The 21818-nt window shown below is 37.7% G+C and overlaps 1 long non-coding RNA gene across 1 annotated transcript; it reads right to left on the bottom strand.

Annotated features, from left to right (window-relative positions):
• Window positions 1-275: 275 nt before the first annotated feature.
• Window positions 276-18488, bottom strand: LOC121080787. Its single transcript, XR_005825499.1, has 3 exons — window positions 18385-18488; window positions 11639-11642; window positions 276-286 (listed from the first exon to the last, which is right to left on the bottom strand). It is a non-coding gene; the product is annotated as an uncharacterized LOC121080787 (long non-coding RNA).
• Window positions 18489-21818: the final 3330 nt, after the last annotated feature.

Raw genomic sequence — 21818 nt, 5'->3', positions numbered from 1 at the left:
GTATAATTTTTAATTAGTTCCAGCTGCACATTTCTTACCAAGGAAAGCAGGAAAGATGGCGTCTTAGATAACCGGTCATAGGAAGATATTTTGAATACTTAGACACAGCTGATATTCAACATACAGTATGCTTTGAAATTAATAAATATGAAGTCCTCTTACTCTGTGCTATTCTTATGCAATGACTTTCAGGGTACATTGCACTTTAAATAATAAGGTTTGTGTGCATAAATCCTGAATTTCTTTGAAACTTGCCTCTAAGGAACTGTTGGCCTTTTCCATGTAGCTCTGCAAGTGTAAACGACTAGAGTCAGCCTCAGGGCCTCTCTGAATAAATAGCTTTTATTCAGCCTCTGGGATTGTAGAATGGAATAGGTGTTCTACTGAAATGCAAACAGCAGTGGCCCACTTCTCTTTACTTCATTTTGAAAACACTAATTCATTTGATCCGATTGGCATTGGGAGTCTTGATTTCCCCTATGTGGTTCACTTAATATGTTTTTTCTGTTAAGCTTCTTATGATGGGAGCATTCGACCTGTTTTCTCCAAGAGGATAAACACGGCAAGATTAATCAGAACACAGATATCACCAGGGCTCTTTGCTGACTCAGCAGCTGAGATGTCTGCACAGCTCTGTGACTTAACTCTGAGACCCATGCCTTTTTCCCTTCTCTGCTCAAGCCTTTCCACATTTACATGTACTGGATTCATTATAATTGCAACCTTACCCTGCAAGGAACCTTACCCCTAGTGAAATCACATAGTAATAAGAGGAAGGTTCATACATATTCTCCATTGCACTTATTTACTGAAGTTTTCCTATCTATGAATTAAGCAACACAAACTGCACCCTATGAAGCTATTTTCATTTCTTGTTTTTTACTTTTACTTATATTAATGTTGGAGTTTCTATGTCTGCTACGAACCTAATGAAACTCAGTGTTCTGTATTTTACTGTCTCTGGTCTGGTGAGTGAACTGTAATGTGTTAATTTTTATTTTGCTAGATAAATAGTACTGTGCAGAACTGATCAGTTCACAAACTTTTTCTCATTATTGTTATAATGTGCTATAGAGTCTCACACTGAAACAAGGGGGATTTCTTCTGCCTTTTCTGCAGTCTGAAGAATGGCCCTTTTTTACCTTATCAAAAAGATGAATATCCAGAAAAGCTTACGCCATATTTTAGGAGATTAAGCAAAGATTCTGAATTAATGTGTTAAATCTATTGAAAATATTATGTTCTCTTACCTTTTACAAAAAGCTAATTCACAATAAATGGACTGGAATGCACTAGATTGTCTCTTAGGAAGCCCTGCTTTTTAACTGTCCCTGAAAATACAAGCAGTTCCTTTCCTTCCTATCTCCCTAAAACAGAATGTGTAAAAATACATGCAGCTGTGGTATGTTTGAAGACAAGTATTTGCCAATTTATTTCTATGAGTTTCTGACTTGTATGAATGAACAAGAAGACTAAAGAGCAGAATGCAGGCTGTCTGACTTTTAACTAGACTCAATTTATGCCTCATACCGATGACCAACATATAAAATAATACAATTGCTTGAGTTATTTTTTGAAAGAAGAACGTCACACCCAAAGCAGTTTTGCAAGTTCACAATAAGGGATGGTATATGTGCATAAGAAATTTCTGTACAACTATTAAGGTTTCTTCAGAGCTTCTTTTCCTTCCCTTTGAAGTACAATCTTCCTAGAAGTACAATCTTCCTAGTAAACTTCCAGAATTACCTACTGTAGGCCAACAACTGACTTTCCCAACTCACTATAAAGAGGAAAGGGGATCCATTTAAAGCTTTTACATATTTCTAACTACTTCACAAGAACAAAAGTTTTACAGAATAACAAAAAGGCCAAGGTTTAAGTTTATGGAATTTTCAATTCTACTGCTGATACTTTTGAAGATTTATTAGTGCCATGAATGGATGTTCCCAAGATTCTTCCTTGTGTAACACAACTTCTTTGAGAAGGGACTTTTAGACTCTGCAGGATGAATGTATAGCGTAGCTGTCAAGTATAGGGAAAAAATATCAAAAGACATATATGCAGTGGCAAACTGAGCTTTAGATATTACCTTTATAATTAAACTAGCCTCAGTTTAGTGTCCACAAACTGAGGAGGACACAAACTTGGGAGGGGAGGGGAGGGGAGGGGAGAAAAGGAAAAAAGGGGAAAAAGGAAAAAAGGAAAAAAGAAAAGTCAAGCATTGTTATAATTCTGGAATTACAAGTGGCTAGCATAAAGCAAAAACTATGTACCATCTCTAGAGTATGCAATGTCCCTAATTGTGTTAGAAGACCCTATACATGCACAAATTGTCAAGATAAGCTACTTGAAAATGTATGTCTGTACATCAGGCTCTGAAGTAGTGCAAAAAAAAAAAAAAGAAAAAAATACAAAATAATAGGGAATTTTTAGTGCACCATCTCCTAGGCACTGTTATGTCAGTGTGAAATCCTCACTGTAAGTACGCATTACAGCATAAGCAAAGTGGAATATTACAGTGTAATGGTTCTGCAGATGTGTTGGTTTGATCCCGATTTTTTGAAGTCTTACAATACACTGTGATTTAAATATTTCAGTGAAAATCAGTCACGTTGAAGACTGGAGAATATGGGCCTTAATACTTACAATACTCCACCGCCCCACCCCCACCCTCCCCCTTTTTTTTTCTCATTGTTTTGGGAACATACAGACCTAAAATTAAATCCCCTTCTGCCATACAGGGTTATGAAGAGGCCATCAAAGTGTGAATTTAATACAGTTCAGCTGTTCACAGATAATAAGGTAATGGAATAGACAAAGTGAGCACATGCCTGTACAAGGAGTGCACAGCAAATGTGCAGAGGAGTCCTCGTATGCCATACCCAAGACTTACATATATGTGTGTGAGAGTGAGAGAGAGGAAAGGAAATAACAGACAGAAAAAGAGGCCTAGGCTCATCTTTCCCTTCATAACATGAATCATTAACACTAGGTAATTCAGTGACTCAATTCCTGCTCTATATTCTCTAGAACTATAAAAGCTTTTTTTTATTTTATTTTTTTTCTTTTCTTCAAAACTAGCAGTTTTCAGTGCTAATTGTCTTCAGATAAATGCTTGGGAGAAGACTTACCAGCAAAGAAAATAGTATGGCCAAATATTAAGGTTAGTTTTTCAGCTTAGTTGAATTGCACTCCGGGATTATTTTTTTTTTTTGTCTTCAATTTGCTGATAATTCTGTAGCAGAAATGGGTGGAAATAAAAGGAGCTTGCTGTACTGTTAGGTGTGCAGAGCTTCGAACGACTTATTATACCAAGTTTCATCTACCTCTACCTGCTGTTCAGACAGGATTTGAAGAGATTGCACGTCTTAACAAACTCAGAAAATACTCCTATGGTCTGATTTCTTTCAGATGGCTGTTATTTAATGCCAAAGAAATCTTCTTAAATTTAAGTTAATTTACAGACATGCACACTGTAATCCATTGCTCTCAGAGTATTTTAGTATACCTAAAGAATAAGAGATATGACACAAACCACTAATTTTCTTGAGATGCAGCAGAATAACACCTCTGTGTAAGGCCTATCATCATAAATATTATTTTATTTAAGTGTCTTCATTGAATACCTTTGAATTAATATTTTGTGACTTTGTGCACTTACTTTGCACAAAGCAGTCTCCCATGCTAGCAAAGAGTTCAGTGTGAGCAAAGATGAAACCATTACGGGAATTACCTTTTTCATTTACCTGGATAAAACTGTCCCAGGTTGTTACATGAACATGAGTATGTGAAAATCATTCTGTTTTCTCAGGTTCAACTCATGAAAGTTTTACTTACCTTAGTAACTTTTTAGAAGTTAAAAGGCAATATCATATTCTTATCACCATGTCACAGAATGCTAGACTAGATGAGCTGTTTAAAGTGGCTTGTTCATTTCGGGACGACCTTTTTAGATAGATTGGTTGACATTGCAATTATATTGTAATAGATTTTCTGAATGACTATCAAAAAACATGTCAGACACTCTCCCAGTAAATTGTCATGAGTAATATGGTTAACAGTGCTGAAAGGTCTACAGACATATATGACAGTGCTGAGATTAATGTTAAGTTTTCTTAGATACCGTGATGATTTACAGTGATATTGACCCTAGAACAACAACAAAAAAGAAGTTTCAGGGGTTATAGTGGTGGAATATGAGGGACAAGAGATATTTTTTTTAGAATTAACATTAGCTTCTTTTGGTTTTAGTGTTTTTTTCCCCCATGGTGTGCTTTTGGCATACTCTTTTCTGGGAGTTGATCCATCAAACAAGTAATTTTATTTATTTAATTAATTATCATATAATTTATTCAGTCATGAGAGAAATCAGCTGTGTTTTCTACTCCATTGTTCTGACTACACAAATTTTAGTCCTTTACAACATTGATGGTGGCCAGAAAAAATTATAAACAAGGATGAAGACTAAAGCCACAGTGCTGAGTGTCACGGATTTGATTGAAACAGCTTAATCCCCTTGCAGTTCATTAATTAAGCTGTTAAATAAACCTTGATACAGAAAACTGTTTCAATCAAATCTGCAGATGATTTTAAACTGAGCAGACTTATAAATATAATGGGGAATAAAAATACCAAAACAAAACAGAACAAAAAAAAAAACCCAACAACAACAAAAAAACAAACACCGACTCAAACAAAGGAAAACCCACCAACCAACCAACCTGGAAGAAATTAGCAGAAAGAGAAACCACAGGCAGAAGGTCAGAAAAGTGTTAGGATGTAAAAGGGAAGCTTTCTAGGCCATCAGAGTCAGTCCTCTAATACTGAATTTTTACACAGAATCTACTTAGTAAGTTTTATCCATTATCTTGCTATACTAGAATACCGTCCCAGGCTGTTAGAGCTTTTTATACATCACATTCTTTTATTCTGGAACATTACAACTGATGGTTAATAAGAGGAACATGGAAAAGGATTCTCTGAAGGAAGTGTTTAGACAAAATATTAGATAAATGTTTGTAGAAACATGAAATCAAAGGAGCATAATGTAACTTAAACCCCAAACTGATATTCCATATAGTTCTCTTTAATAAGTCGTCACTGTTTAACCTGTCATATTAATGTGAAAATCTGAATGGTTTGGTACATGCCAAATAGAAAGGAGTGAAGAGCAATAGGTATGAGAAAAGCTCACTTAAAAGCTATTTAAGACACTAATCTCTCAGCATGAAACCAAGAAAGCATCAACATGGATAGAACCAGATAGCTTGGGAAGGAGCTGAAACATAGTTCAAGGATGAACAGTCAGAAAGAAGCTTGCACACAAAAAACAGCCAGGATAAATAATACTACTAAGATAATGTTCAAGAATTAAAATATGTGAAAACAAAAATTGCAAGTTCAGTTTCAACTTTAGCTTCTTCAGTATATGTATATAACCTGTAACATACACCGTAATAATCTTTGCAATTGAGCTTTTTAAAAATTCTGATTATATATAAATGTTTTGCTTGATCTGAAATGAATATAATTGAACAAGTCTAAGTCAATCAGAAATGCATTTTAGAATTATTGTTGGGCTTGGTTTGACTGATGACCTGAAAACTTAGTTGTTCGCAAAATCCAAGAAAATTGCTCAGTCTATCCACCTACCCAAAGAATTGCTTTTAGTTTGGCACAGTGCAGTTTTCTACTAGAGTAGCTCTCCATTTTCTATGTGTGATAAAACTTAGATTTGTTTCCAGAAAAGCTGAATACACAGCTGCCTTCAATATTTTTAATGCCAAGAAGATTTTTTTTTTCCTACCTCTGCTTTTTCATCCACAAGCACAACACATCTGTGCAACTCTGTTAAGAAGTGTTGCATATTTAAGTTGCTAAGCAAAACCACATGTATTTCCCAAGGTGTTAAAATGGAGATATTTCTGCAACAATAACTTCAGCTTGTGGTCCCAGGTTGCAAAACCAATCAGTTTTGCCACTCCTGTATTTCTTGAAGATATGAATCTGAAGATATAATGGGTTTCTTAAAATAAATAGAAATGTTGTTCCTTAAAATATAAGTGATTTTCTTTCACGTGTGGTATTTTAAACAAATGAAGTCCAGTAGATTTCACACCTTTGGTTACTCTGTAGTATCACATACTTATGAATAAGGGAATAAAAGTTCACATAGGCATGTGGTTTCCTACATGCTATTTTCTAATCACTTACACTGCTGGATTGTAATTCCCCTCTCACTACGAAAAGTGAAGAAAGAAGCAGGCTTCTGAGAAAGTTTACATACCAAAAATGCCAGCAGCTATGAAATCTGCCAGCATCATCCACTGAAGTCAGCTCTCCGAAACACCATGCCAGTGTCTAGCTAGTCACAGCCCACGGAAAGTAAGACATGAAGAAAGACAAATCTGGCTGTACTTGTAACTCAGGCAACACAAAGGGATTCCAAACAGCTGGCTAGCAAACAGTTGTAGATTACGGACCCCCAGAACGGTAACCCCTCACTCTTAGCACCGAGGAAGGCCTTTTTCTCCCCATCATAACACGGCACAGCTGTGTGCCACCACCACCAGGGCCAAAGGGGCCCTGTGGGGATGGGATGGTGGACTGCAGGTTGTGGTACTCAGGCTGACCTGTGTCCTCGCAAATAGAAAACTGAGGATGCACTGGGGCCCAGATAGTGTTGTCTGATTGCTGCTTGCTGGCTTGTGCTGTCTACAGTATCACTGACCATCTGGTTGACAATCCCTGTTTACCCCTGGTTGGCACTAACAACTGAAGCCTGACTTTAAAAGATGCTTAACTCCTGTATCAAAAGCAAAAAAATGTGCTTAGAGTTTTAAAAGAAATTAAACGTTATTTGCTGGAGAGTATTGGGTGAGTATTGGCTAGTTCAATGATGAAACCAAAGCTGGAGTCTTTGGAAAACATTGTAATCCATTACTGAGCTGTTGGTTTTTTGTTGTTGGTTGTTTTGTTGTTTTGTTTTGGTTTTGGTGTTGTTTTTTTTTTTTAATGAAAGTCAGCTTTGCATCATAACAGCAAGTTGTATTATGTTTTTCTTTTTATCTTTTAAAATGCTTTGCAAAACTTCTAACACAAGCTTTTCTGTCAGTTCAGCGTTTAACTGTTTTGAAAATGAATCAGCCTTTGATTTATTTAATATTAATCTAAGCCTGTGTTGTAACCAGAAATTGTGTAAACCTTCAATGGATTTATTCATAATATATGCTTAGACACACTTTACCATCTCTTCAGACTAAATATTAACATTTTAAATAATACTGAGATATAAAACTGTTGGAAACCAAACACAGGGAAAGCACTGACAAGGATTTGCTGAGACAGGAGTATGTTAAATAAATAAAGAGCAAAGTGTGTGAGAGAAGAATTATGTGTCACAATACCAGCTGGGAAAGAAGGGAAAACTAATTCAGTGCTGATAAAAGTAAAGGGCTAGAACTGATGATATGTGCAATGATAAATATGAGAACACAGCTAGTCTTCACCAGAAGAAAGCTGGTGGGGTCGCAAGTGAGTTGTGGGGGGTCATGGGAGGAGACTGCCTCTGCTACACTTCTAATCACACAGTGAGCTAAAATAACCAGCCCAACAGAGAATGTTTCATTTTCTTTCTTGCTTGCCAAGTTACTTCCCTGCTCTTTTGGGGACAGGAATCAGATTATTATGTGATCAGGTTAGTTCCACAGAGAGGGTAAAGTAAGGTGGGCAGGTAGGAGAGAAGGAAACAGGTCACACATCTTTCATTTGAGAAAAGCTGCTAATTTAGCACAAGTCATCTTACAAAAATATACCCTCAGGGATTTGCTCTGAAAACCTCTCAATAGAAGAGCCAGTCTACTCCTGACATGCCTTGACCAAGGAAGGGCAGGATTTGCACAAACATACTTGTGCTTGAATTTTAAAAATTGCAGAATTTTATATTTTGCAGGGGTTTTTTTCTGGTAGTAGTAAAACAGTCTTCTGAAGACAATCTGTGACAGGAAAATATAGAAGTAGCTACTATACAGTATTCTGTGAGCATTTTTGTCCTTTAAGTGGAACATAGCTACTTTTTTATGTTACCAAAGATTGCTGCAAATAAAAATACACCAATATTAAAGACCTTGTAAATAGCACCACTTCTTTTAACATTAATATAGTACTTACTAGAAGCTAGGCAAACTGGTTCAGAATATTTTAATAACAGGTTCACACCTGAAACCAAAACCTATGTGACAGCCAGATACATGCAGTGGTCTCTGAAGAGGCATCTTCTACTATCAGCCTTTTCAAACCTCAGAGTTCATTCTGGACTAGCTTTACTTAAGGCATTCTCACACTAGCCTTTCGAAAGTAAGTCACACAGCTTGGGTTTACTTTGACTAAAAATTCAGTCAAATCCAACAGAGCCTTTGACTCAGTGGAGCACAGATCTGGGTCAGAGAGGTCAGCGGGGTTCTGCTGGCTGCTATGACCAGAGGTCAAGCTGCTATAGGGACAAAGGCAAAACCCCCATTGCTGGAAAAGTGGAAATGATGGATATAACTCATGTGGAACAAGGTGAAAGGTAGAGCTGAAAAGATTATTTTAGATAATTTTCCAGGACTTATTTAAAATACTTTGTAATTTACTGAATTTGATGAATGGTTTAAAGCATTGTTTTCATGTTCCCAGTTAACTTGGGATTGTAAATATGTCACAGAACAAGGATAAACAAATATTTTTTCTAATTATAACCATTTTTGTTCACTGTAATTTTGCAGTAAATGGTTGTCATGTGAAAGTAGTTCTTCCATTTGAAGAAGACAGTTCTTCCTATATATCTGAGTTTCCTTCTTGTCTATTTTTAAGTACTGAAATAGAATTTAAAGGAATTATATTCCCAATTTGATTAGTTAAGATTATGAAACAACCTCTACTGAAATGGTAAAAATGCCTTACAGACTTTTGTAGAAGGCAGACATTTTTAAACAGTTCATTGAAAGCAAAAGCTTGTGAATTCTGAAGCTAAACTTTTTTCCAAAGCTTTCTAAGTAGACAAAGCTTTGCATTTCTTTGCTAATTTCTGTCAGAGTTCATAAACTTGATAATTTCTTAAGAGCTGCATGGTTTGTTCAAGACCTGTGAATACTCCACAAAATGAAGAATTCTGCTCAGAACTGACAAATGTTAATAAGAAATCAATAAAAAATTGACATGAAAATTTCAGATGTATCTATTGAAAAATTTAGCTGTATATTTTGAAATGTTGTTCCTCTTCCCTGGTTCATTTTTTACCCTCTTCCCTGGTCCCAGTTTTTTACCTTACTCTGCTTGTAACGGTATCAGTAAGTAAAACTGCCATGTGTTAGTGATATCTCCTAATAATCCAAAAAACAATCAATCCTAGGAATCTCTCTGCCGAAAAGGTAGGATGACCCATCTGAGATTGTTCCTTCCAGACTCCCAAGTATACACCTTTGAAGTGACAGATCTGCGTTTCAGTTTCTCCTTAAGAAAGCAATCCATGACCCTCCTCCAGGACTGTTCTCATTCATGTATCTGGATTATTTTTACTCAGCTTTTAGCTGTAATCCATTGCAGTCCCCACAGAAGCGGCATTTTCAAAAGTTTTCCCTGAAAATGCTGTGAGTGACCATTGGAAAGTGGAGGCACATGAATGACTTTTAAAAACAAAAAGCGTGAGTATCTGCCAAAAGGTGCACAGTCCTCCAAGAAAAGATTTTAAACAAGTGAGTTTTATACACAAGCTATTTTACCTATGCTTGTTGGTTTATTCCATTCTTTATGCAAACATGCATTGATATTTATGCCCAGGACTATTTTGCAAGCCATGTGATGGACCACTTGCTGCAGAATCAGTACTTGATCTTGCAGAATCCCAAACTAGCATATCCACACAGATCAAACCAATGCCATGTCAGATCAGATCTAGATTCAGCAAATGCACAGTAACTCAAGAATTACATCTGAACTAACAATCCCCAAGTCTCAACAGGGTTCCAGAACTGTAACATCTCTGCACCATGTCTAAAGTCAACCTAGATTACACCTGACAGCTTGGTGCTTCTGCTTTATGTTGCCGTGTACTTTCCAGGCTATGGTTAGTACAGGTGAAGTCCATACCCCCCACAAGTGCTCACTGACATTGTGTTGCCAGTTTGTCTAGACTTCATAAATCTTCTTCCCATATTCTAGTTTAGAGGACTGTTTCTGCTCAGTAAAACATAACCTCTTTTTTTTCTTTTCCCCATGACTTGCCTGTGTATTTCCTTTAATGAAGGAGTAGCTGAGCAGCAAACAACCCACCAAACTGAATATGCATACAGAAGCAGGCATCGTGTTCGCTAAAATAAAACGGGTATTCCCTTGTCTGTCATCACACAAATTTACCATTGTCATTATCATGCCTTCCCATTGATCAAATTAATACACATTTATGATAAAGAGCCCTCACCAGAGGCATTTTTTCAATTTTTCCACCTTTATCACTGAGGGAAGCTGATGTAGACGTCAGTCACAGCAGAAGGACATGAACTACCCATGTAACAGAATGTATCAGTCATTTGAAAAACAATGATGTTGGCCTCCTAAGGCAGCAGCATTCCTGGCAGGTAATGGTGCATAATGACTTGCCAGTTGTGGCTGTTCAGGGTAGGCAATTCTTAGTAAGCTGAAGCTCAGCTGCATTTTGAGAGACAAAACTCTCCGTTAAACACTGCGGAGAAATGCACTTCTGTATTTACATTGTACTGCCCGTACTACTGCAAGCAACACTTGGCGATGTAATGTTTTCTTCTGGCCGCCTATTTCATACCGCACCATCTTATCTTCTCACAGACCACTAGAAGATACAAAGCATTACTTTCAGATGCTGAGTTAGTTCATCACATTGATCAAAAGATTTTTGGTTAAATTTGGTTTTGGCAGCAAATTAACTTAGGCACAAATTTCCTGTAGAACACCATTGGGATCTAATTTGATACATCTAGTGACACTCTGACATCAATACCTGGGAAACATTTCTGGTATCTGGCACATTTTCCTAGAGCTGCAAAGACTCTGAGATGGTGAAGGGCTCCTCAATTCATTGGTATTGCAATATGACTATTAAATGCCTTTGAATAGTTAATACAACATAAAGATGTGACAAGACAGCATTCATCATCTTCCTTTTCCTCTCCTCCCTTGGAGATAACTCTGTTCTCTGCAACCCTGAATCTTGCATTGGTTGCTACTTGAAATGTAGGGGCTGTATGACCCTGTTTGTTTGGTCAGAATGCTTTTCTTATGCCTCATACATTGATGTTACTTATCACGCGAAAAGCTCTTGCAGAATGTGGTGTATTTTGGTTTGCTACACGACTCTAACTCACTTGTAATTCAGAGAATATAGCCCATTCTGTTAGGGATTATGTATCTATGTTTCAATCAGATAAATGTAGCCTGCAAGTTCAACATGATTTATGGAAAGTTGTGTTTATAATGAATAGTCCTGCTAGGGAAAAACAGATTAAATTGTGCCCTAAGTTACGCAAAATTCCATCAGTTTATCTTGGTGGTTCTCAGTGCTAGTCCAAGCATAATTTAGGATAATTTGGGGCATGATCCTTTGTATAATTCAATATCTCTGTACTGGTCTCAAATCACCATTTACAAATGCTCATTACATTAAAATATACTTCAGATAAAGGAAAATTACCATATAAATAACTTCTAGTCCTCATCCCTCTTCCCATTTCCTATCTACCTTGGCTTTTTCTTATTATATTTACATACAGTACAGACTACGAAACTTAAATACAATTTATTACTATTTTTATGTGAACTGATTTTATGCAATTTGGTTAAAAATAATAGAAATAGGTAATGAAATAGGCTGGTAAGGACGTTCTCACTGAATAGTCGAGTCTGCCTTCTTTTCCATCTGAGCACTGCAGTATTTTGATATGAAAGTCTAAAAAAGCGTACAATAGCATCACATAATTTTGGCAATTGTTTTGTTTGCTTAAGGGACAAAAGAGTTTGATTTGTGTGCCAGGATTTTCTTTGCTTTCTCTATTAATGTTGAACCTAGTGACTTCGGTGAACAAAAAGTCTGGATCCTGTAATTAATTAGGAAATGTGGCATAGGTTAATTTGTATTGACAATACCTTACTGGTATTCTGCCAGCTTAATTTCTTTTGGGATACATTGTTTGAACCATAGCCACACTGCAATCTTCACAATTTGAGATGCTAGGAAACAGGTTGATTCCTAGGTAGAGAAGCCAGCAATGAGTAGTTCCCAAAGGATCACTGTCCTTTCTCTTCTTACCACCACCTCCTTCCCTACCTGCCTAGCAAGGTGGCTGCAGCACACACTGTGTCTCAGCTGCATCCCAGGACTGAGCTGAGCCATACCTTTGGGCAACAACGCAGATGTCACATTTCTCTCTCTACAGGCCTTGGAAACTTCACATCATCAAGCCCGTTGCCTTATTTCAGATTTGGCTGATGGTTTCCCAGAGTTTAAAAAGTGACATACGGAGGCACATAACACAATTTCACAGGCCTTGTTTCCTCAGAGAACTAGGCAGGAAACCAAATGAAGAGCATGAGATTCAACTAAAATAAAATAACCTGTGGAATCATAGAATCTGTATGGGAAAGCTGAATCACTGGAGACAGACTTTAAACAATAGATGAAGAACGTGAACAATATGTGTGATTTTCTCTCAAGTTTTCAATAATAATAAAAAAGCCTAAAACTATACTCACTTAAACCTACACAGATTAGCATGTCATTTAGAGGTCCAGCCAGACCTGTATTTTTCTGAATTACTGCTAGTTGCTTTTTAATCTATGGCATTTTATGCAGAGATTTAACAGATGGTTTGGATTTTATCTAAGCTGTCGTGGCTGGCTGCTACATTGAATACAACCCAAAACCTGCAATAAACACATCTGGATTAAAAAGATCAAACATTAAGTAAAATAATCTGAACTAATGCCTGTTCTGCTTGGGTTTGTTGAGAAGCATAAAAATAATGGGCATGAAGGGCCTTTGATTAAAGTCAGGACCAGCTACCTGATTTCCCTGTGACATCTGAAAACCAAGCTTCTCTTTCCTTTACCCTCTCCTCCTCTATGCCACATCCTCTCCCCTCCTGGCCTATAACATATGATCTAGTACAATAAGACAGCTGTTCAGAGGTCTCAATATGATGAAAATAATTTTACTGATTTACAGGCAATATGCTTGATTTTAATCCAAACAGACACAAAGGCATTCCTTTAAATTCATTCCTGCTAAACATTAAATTCCAGAATGATATGTTTTAGGTTGTGTTAACACATAGAACAGTCTCAAAAGCAATATCCTTCACTGAAATACACTTACTAATAAACACAAAGGAAAACCAAATTTTCCTTCTAGCTCTTAATGTTTTTTTTTAAAACCTGTGGTATCATTATGAGGTCCATTCACTATTTTAACAGAAAGAACTAAAACAGCTAACTTCCAACAATTTGGATTAGTCTTCTTATAAGTGCATGAAGTTGTACTGAGCCTTGTCCTCAAAGCACCAGAACATTGGGCAAAACTGAATTTAGGTGCAGTGTTCTGACTTCTTGCCGTAAGGAATAACGGCATTCTACAGATACTAGAACTTTGGCATGTGCATTGCTCCAGGAGACATAGTGACCACACAGAATCCAAAGAAACCAAACTGTTTGGGCTTAAAATATACTGTGCTTAGTGCTCAGTGGTGAAAAGTCTGAAAAGCTGCAGTCATAAAAGTCTGAAAAGCAGCTAAGCTGCTGCATATTGACATTCAAAGTAAGCTAGCAGAGGTAACTGAGCTGCAGAAGTTCCTTGCTCCCAAGAATAACAGTTGATGTTATATCTGGGGAAATCTCTACTTTAACAACTACAGAATTAGAAGTCAATAAGAACTCTTCCCAAAGCATTCTTGTAACATGACAGGAATAGCATGTATCAGGATGAATCATTCATCCCTTTAGCAAGTCTGATGGCTACTACATAGCAAACCAGTTGATTTATTTCTTTAAGCATTTTGCCAATAACTTCTTCTGAAGTTTCTGTACTGAAGGAGAAAAGAAGCCTTTTAAATACTTTAATTTTGGTGGAATATACCATTTCATAAAGACACACCAAAATGGATGTGCTGAATATTTGTTTTTCAATAAGAAAGAAAATGTTCATGTACTATAAATATGGTAGTGGTGAACAGTAAAACCTTCTTTCGACAGTTCACATCCCAAAAGGGAGACTACTTGATGGACACTCCTTTTCCTATTTGCATCTTTAAAGCAGCTAAGCAATTTTTAACATGAAAAAGGATATTAAACAAGTATTCTACATTGCTTAAGCTATCTTAAAATGCAGTTCAGCAGCTGAAATCCAGGAAGCATGCCAGCATCTTATAATGAGATAACATTGCACAAAACACCAGAAAATACCCTATGGATCACTTCTTTGAGATGATATTTCAAAAACAGTACACTGGCTGAAAACACAGGCTGATTTTTATGCTCTCACACCATACCAACTGCCTCTGCCTCTTTCCTTATTACAGTGATAATAGAAAGTATCTTGGCTGCAGTCTGAGATGACAAATTTTATTATAGCTCCATTGTACACTTACTGCAAAGCCACCAGTACTTTACGCTTTCTTTTTTTTTTTTTTTCTCTGTAGAGGTATATGATTTTTCAGTTCTATTAATAATCTGTTAGAGAAATTAAGGGCTCAAAGCCAAAGAAAAGATAACCCTTGTTATTACACCAAAAGATTTACTTATGAACATAATGGGTTTTAAACATGAAATACACACTTTTTAACAGAAAGATGATGATGTCCTAGGTTAGTGGAGTAGTGCATTTAAGAAATACATTGTAACTGCATGCAATATAATTTCAATATTAACAGCACTGTCAGGCTGCTTAAAAACACTTAATTAAAAAAAAAAAAAAGAAAAAACATAAAGCCATTCTTTAAACAATCTGCAAGGCACGCATTTGACTGAGGCAAGAGATGCATGAACCTTTTAGAGCTCTTTGTTAACAGCTGCCTGTGGCTTACAGGTAGTACAGATTCTTCTCTGTAGTAGTCTTTTCATACTGACTCTGTTCAGTATAGGTGCAGTATGTTTTGGTATCCACCGACATCAAAATATCACTGACATTCAGGTCAATGAGTCCATTTTGATTACAGTCCTTTTGCTTTATGTAGCCAGCAAGAAAAACACTTATCTGGGATTTATGCTGTTGAGCACTGTTGAAGGCACTTGTAATAATCTGTCAAAATAGAATATGCATTTCTTCAGCCATAAGGATGGTGCATTATTTGGAGCTATAGTGGAGTGATTTCTGCTTCCAAATCTCCCAACGACTGTGGAAATGTCACTGATCCAAAAGTGCAAATGTTCTTTCCTCTTACATTCAACCTAGGCATGGATTTCTAGATGTGCATTACTGCCAGGATACATTAGTTTTTAAAAAAGCAAAATCAGAGGGTGACTTTGAAAGTCTTCCAGAGACAAAACCAGATTCAGAAGTTAGCCAACATTCATTCAAGTGAACAGACAGGCAAGAAGTCGTTTCTACATAGGCTGCAAATTAAATTCCCAGCTTGACTCATATGTGGTAGGTATAGTACACGTGTAACTGCAGCTAGCATGAAGCTGTTATCTTGATAAGCTGAGCAAAATTCATTCCCGATTAAAAGCTTTTCACTAGATAAAGTTCAGCAATAACCCATGGCTCAAATTTTATTACGTTGGAGACATCTTTTACCCAACAGGACCTGGAAAAATAGAAGGCTTTTCCTTACAAGGAATGATTAAATAGAATAAAAAAGAATGGAGGAAAAGAATTATTTTCTTGGTGGGTAATTTGTAAATATGCAAAAATTCTGGGTTCTTACAATAAAGTGAATTCGCAAAATAACTGACAGCAACAATTACGTACTTTACACTTGTCAAAACCTACACCAGAGAAGGATTTCGGTATTTTAATCCACATTCTAATATGACTTAATGAAATTAGTCTTGACAAAATTAGTCTCCAAATATTTTCATGTAGCATGAGGTTATTTTGACAGTAGTCTGACAACAAGCTCTGGAAGTGTGAGAATTTGTTCTTGTTTACATCAAAAGCCTGATATTCAAGAAATTAGAGCAAAGGGTTCTGTCATGTTTAAACTGTTACCTGTGAATGCAAATTTATATGGTTTCTTGAAGATGATGCATATAGAGTGACACGCTACTTAGTGGTGCTACATTGCTGGAAGGCTTTTGTGCACCTTTGGGACAGCCAAAGTCAAATGACTTTTACAGCTGTGATAAAATATTGAGCACTTTTTAAAGAATAAAGTAAAGGAACATTCAATGATATAAATACAACTGAGCTAAAGCCAGAAGAGTTTTTCTTTGACCCAGTATTTCCTTATCCTCTTTTTATATATAGGTACTCAAGATGCAGAATTTATCTTACTTAAACTTCCATAATTAAGACAGATGGAATCAGTACTTCCTGAATAGCCATCTTCTGTGTTGCAGGATGGTTTAAAATGCTGTTGTTGGGATTTTTGGCAGGTTAGGAGAGTAGTAGCAACCAGTGCAAGTGTCTTACAAAATCTGTGATGCTGATTGCTATTCTTCTGATACTCCTTTCTCTCATTTGGCATGTAAAAAAACAGAGATAATAAACACAATAATAATAAAATCTGGCATTCACCTGTCATTGTAGGAAAGCTGAATATGAGAAAGAAATTAGTACTGATTTATTTCCAAACAATAATGGCACAATTGTCTTCTTAAATAAAATTCAATGTATTTGCCTTCAGTATATATGTAGTCCTACTGAGCTGAAACCAGCAGTCTAGTTCCTATATGGTATATACATTGTGAAATCAGATGTATATATTAAGACTCAATGCCAAATTAAACTAAGCAATAATTATTAAGTTAGAAAAAGAACCTCAGCCTGTAAACAAATACTGGGGTCTCAAAGAGCTTTTCAAAAAGAAATAAATATGATGATATCATCAGGGTTTTATTCTGGTAGAACTGACATTCAAGAAAAGTTCTGTTTGTGCAGACAGGCTTGCCTTGCCGTTTTACCTCTTCATTAGCATTCTAAATGAAATTTATTAGTTTAATTGCTTTTCCCACTTGGCCATATATTAGTGCTGCCTAAGGTCATCTTCCTATTCTGTTCCTGGATGCTGTTATTGCTCTTCCATTTATATAAGCACCTCCATGCATTGAGTCAAAGCCTTTGTATCCAGAGTATTTGAAGCCAGGAAAATATTCATATTTGGCTTCATTTTAGACTTATTTTTTTCTTTTAGATCTGCCCTAAATGAAGGCTGTTAGCAAAATGATGCACTCACTAAGGTTACTCCAAACCAAAATAAAAGTCATACTTTATTCCGTGACTGCTTAATGATAGCACTGACCCTTTGTAATTACCCCTTTGAGTACTTATTTCAATAAGGGAAGTTGGACCAAGGGAAGCAGAGATGTAAGAGTTATTTGCGTGTATTCTTTGAGACTCCCATATTCTGGACAGTCAGGTCATTCTACTGCCAGGTGCTTATAATACCCAGCTCATTGCAGGTTTGTATGACACACATACGCTTTATAAGCAGACCTGTCTTCAGGACAGTGAACTACTGTGACATAAATAAGGACGATTTCAAAAATGTAACCAAAATTTAACGCACTAAAGAGACCCAAAGAACTGTTTAATATAAAATTCTGCCTCCTGGAGCAGGTGCTGCTGGGCAGGAAATTATTCTCAATTGGTCTCTTCTTTCAAAAAAGATTTGTTTTGTACAAAGTGAGCTGTCTCAAAGATGTTCCACCTCCTAAGAAATAATAATAATAAAAAATTAATAAAATAATAATTAAAAAAATCCCTGCTGCCTGGTCAGTTTTCTCAGAAGGCAAGGAAAAATGTTGAAACAAAATTTTCTACATCCTGGACATAGCCATAGAAGTTGCGTATATTCTTTGCAAGAAATACTATCTCTTTAGTTAGAATCATAGAATCATAGAATCATTTAGGTTGGAAAAGACCTTTGATATCATCAGGCCCAACTGTTAATCCAGGACTGCCAAGTTCATCACTCAAACATCTCATTAAGCAGTTAACCTGTGCATTTTTTAAATACCTCCAGGGATGGTGATTCCACCACCTCCCTGGGCAGCCTGTTCCAATGCTTCAACAATCTTTCAGTGAAGAAATATTTTCTGAGTATTCAATCTAAACGTCCCCTGGAGCAACTTGAGGCCATTCCCTCTTTTTCTAGTTGCTTGTTACCTGGGAGAAGAGACTGACCCTCACCTGCCTACAGCCTCCTGACAGAGAGTTACAGAGAGAGATAAGGTCTCCCCTCGGCCTCCTCCTCTCCAGACCAAACACCCCCAGTTCCCTCAGTGGCTCCTCATCAGACCTGTGCCCCAGCCCCTTCCCCAGCCCCGCTGCCCGTCTCTGGACACGCTGCAGCCCCTCAATGTCCCCCTTGCAGAGAGGGGCCCAGACCTGAACACAGGGTTCGAGGGGCGGCCTCACCAGTGCCCAGTGCAGGGGGACGGTCACTGCCCTGGTCCTGCTGGCCACACTGCTGGGGACACCGGCCAGGGTGCTGCTGGCCGCCTGGGCCCCCTGGGCACACTGCTGGCTCCTGCCCAGCCGGCCGTCACCCAGCACCCCCAGGCCCTTTCCCACCAGGCCCTTTCCAGCCGCTCTGCCCCAGCCTGTAGCGCTGCGTGGGGCTGGTGTGACCCAAGGGCAGGACCCGGCACTGAGCCCTGCTGAACCTCACACCACTGGCCTGGGCCCATCGCTCCAGCCTGCCCAGGTCCCTCTGCAGAGCCTCCTGCCCTCAGACGGGTCAGCACTCCTGCCCAAGTTCATATCATCTACGCACTCACTGAGGGTGCACTTGATCCCCTTGTCTAGATCATCAATAAGGATAATAAACAGAACTCGCCCCAGCACTGAACTGGGACCATCACTTGTGGCCGGCAGCCAGCTGGATGTAACCCCTTTTACTACTACTCTTTGGGCTCAGCCACCCAGCCAACCTATTATACAGCATAAAGCACATCTGCCCAGGCCCTGAGCAGCCCGTTTCTCCAGGAGAATGCTGTGGGAGATGGTGTCAAAGGCTTTACAAAGGTACACATAGACAACATCCACAGCCTTTCCCTCATGCACTGAGCAGGTCACCTTGTCACAGAAGGACAGCAGGTTAAATAAGCAGGACCTGCCCTTCATAAACCCCTGCTGGCTGGGCCTTATCCGCTAGTTTTCCTGCATGTGCAGCATGATGGCACTCAAGATGATCTGCTCTAGAACCTTCCCTGGCACCAAGGCCAGACTGACAGGCTTGTAGTTTCTCTGGATCCTCTTTCCAACCCTTCCTGCGGATGGGCGTCACATTGGCTGACCTCCAGTCTTCCGGGACCTCTCCAGTCCTTACAAGAAAGGCGTCTTCAGGAAAGTGTCTCTATTTTCAGGAAAATGTTTGGGCACTGACAAGAGACTCCATCCACCCGTATGTTGTACTTGCAGGGCCCACCCTTGGCAAATAATCTGGATAACACCACCTTAATTGTTAAGAGAAGAATGTTAGCATAGTGTGCATGTGAATTGAATACATAAACTGAACATGTTAAATGGCAGGTAACTGTCAGCTGAATTAAACAGTAAGGAAGGAATTAGAGACTTTAGATGTGAAGAAGGAATCAGCCTGAAAAGACATATAAGAGTAGTAAGAATGTACATAACCATTGGGAGAGACCTTGGAGTGGAAATAGCAGCAATCAAAACTCCATATGTACCTAGACTTCATATACTGTCACACTTATACAAGGCGTTCTCCAGAGTGGAGTATTTCTATTAGATTACACCTCATTGTGTATTCTGGCTTCTGTCAATTCATTTTGAAGCAGCCACCTTCTATATCCTGTATTCATCCATAAAGATACACATTATTCCTCAGACTCCACCAGAGAGGTTTATTTCTATGTCGATGGAAGACCCGAGTTACTATATGTGTAATTTTCAATAATGTCCTCATATTTATCATTCTGAAATGTTGTTAAATAATTTGCCTTTGCCTAAAGCTTTGTTTGTCCCAAATGATTTATGGGTTTCTCTGAAGTTCTTGAATTCTGATATGTGCGACATAGGAAAACATGTTCTGGACAAACTGGATATGGATTTAGAGGCACAGAAATCTTTTGTATATGGAATAATAGATCTCATTGTGGATTTGAATTTCTGTTACCCTCTGAAAAGTTACTGAAAGTCCTGTTTAAGACATGTCCTTTCTGTATTTGTAATTGCCAGATATCAGAAAGTTACACTTTCTGGACCGATTCTTGACCTTTAAAATGCATGAAACTATGATGCTTGGAAACACATTCAGTTTCTGGTTTTAGTCCAGATGCTGCAGGAATTATGTTAGTCATGTTTAATTGTTAAAAGAACAATATTTGTCCATATAGAGTCTCTCTGGTTTTCTAGTTGGTTTTTTTTTTTCTTTCTTCTTTTATATTTTTAACATAATCAGAACATTCTTTGAATATCTGGCCAGAATCACCCATATTGTCTCTGCAGGAGATGAAATGAGTAGTAGTGACATTCCTGTAGTGATACCAATATTGTATGAGGCAGGTACTCCAGAGGATCATTCCTTACAAAGAGTAATATGAAAACAAGTGCACTTGCAGTAAACCAGATGCTTTGCAGCTACTTCTTAGAAGATCCAAAGTAACTTTTATTTTGGGAAGACGCAAATCAATGGTAGTTTTAATGAAGGATCTAAGAGAATGTGCTGTTACTTTGGGACTCAGCTGCCATTATTCTCCTGGGCTTATTGAAGGCTCAGGGGAGACCTCTGCCCACAGTTTAGAAACTAGGGTTGTGAAAGTCTGTGGGGAAAAAAAAAGGCAGAGGTGTGTGATCTTCCAAGGAACTCTAAACTCAGCAGACACTATTCTTTCCATTGGATCCTAAGGCATCCAGTAATTTAGGGGCCTGGTAACATAGCTATTCACTAGTAGATAATAGCACAGACTTCCAAGCAGCAGAACACTGATCCGGGGAAAAATAATTTGATTAAAGGCCTGTCAAGCAAATAACTTGTCAGTCTCTGTGCTGGCTTTAAAGGATGTTTCAGTACCTACATAAGACCTAGCATTTTTTCATTTACACTGGAAGTGAAATTTTCTTTATCTGTTCAAAAAATAAATATCATATGTTTATTTCATTTGGCACTTACAATAATTTAACAGTGCTTGTGCAGTGCTAAAAAATGTCTGAGTGATTTGCATATGTCATTAGCTCACTAACCCCATTCCTCCAAAAAGCATTCTTACCAAAGAAATAACTATTATGGATTCCAAGGACTAATTACCAAGGGATTCAGTGCTCCACAGTTATAATAAGACTCTCAACTCTAACTGATATTGAACATATGCTGTCTTCAGCTGATCATGATTTATATACAAGCACTCGCTGAGAAGTATTTATTTCTGGAACTGCAGTCTCATGAAGACTTAATAAACAACCTTAGCAGCATTCCTAGATTGGATATTGGAAATGGACAAAAAAAAATTTCTTATATATTCTAAAGGAAAGTCATCCTAAATTTTGCACTCTACAATATTATTGATTCATTAATGTTGCCTGAGGAATACTCCTTTCTGTGGTGTGTACCATGTCTAATACTTGATTCCAATACTTGTTGTCATTCCATTCTTCAGCAAGATATTAAACAAAATGAATTGCCCTTGGC

Source organism: Falco naumanni, chromosome Z (genome assembly GCF_017639655.2).
Source record: "Falco naumanni isolate bFalNau1 chromosome Z, bFalNau1.pat, whole genome shotgun sequence".
NCBI classification, from domain to species: Eukaryota; Metazoa; Chordata; class Aves; order Falconiformes; family Falconidae; genus Falco; species Falco naumanni.
This window is presented reverse-complemented; position numbering and strand designations above follow the sequence as displayed.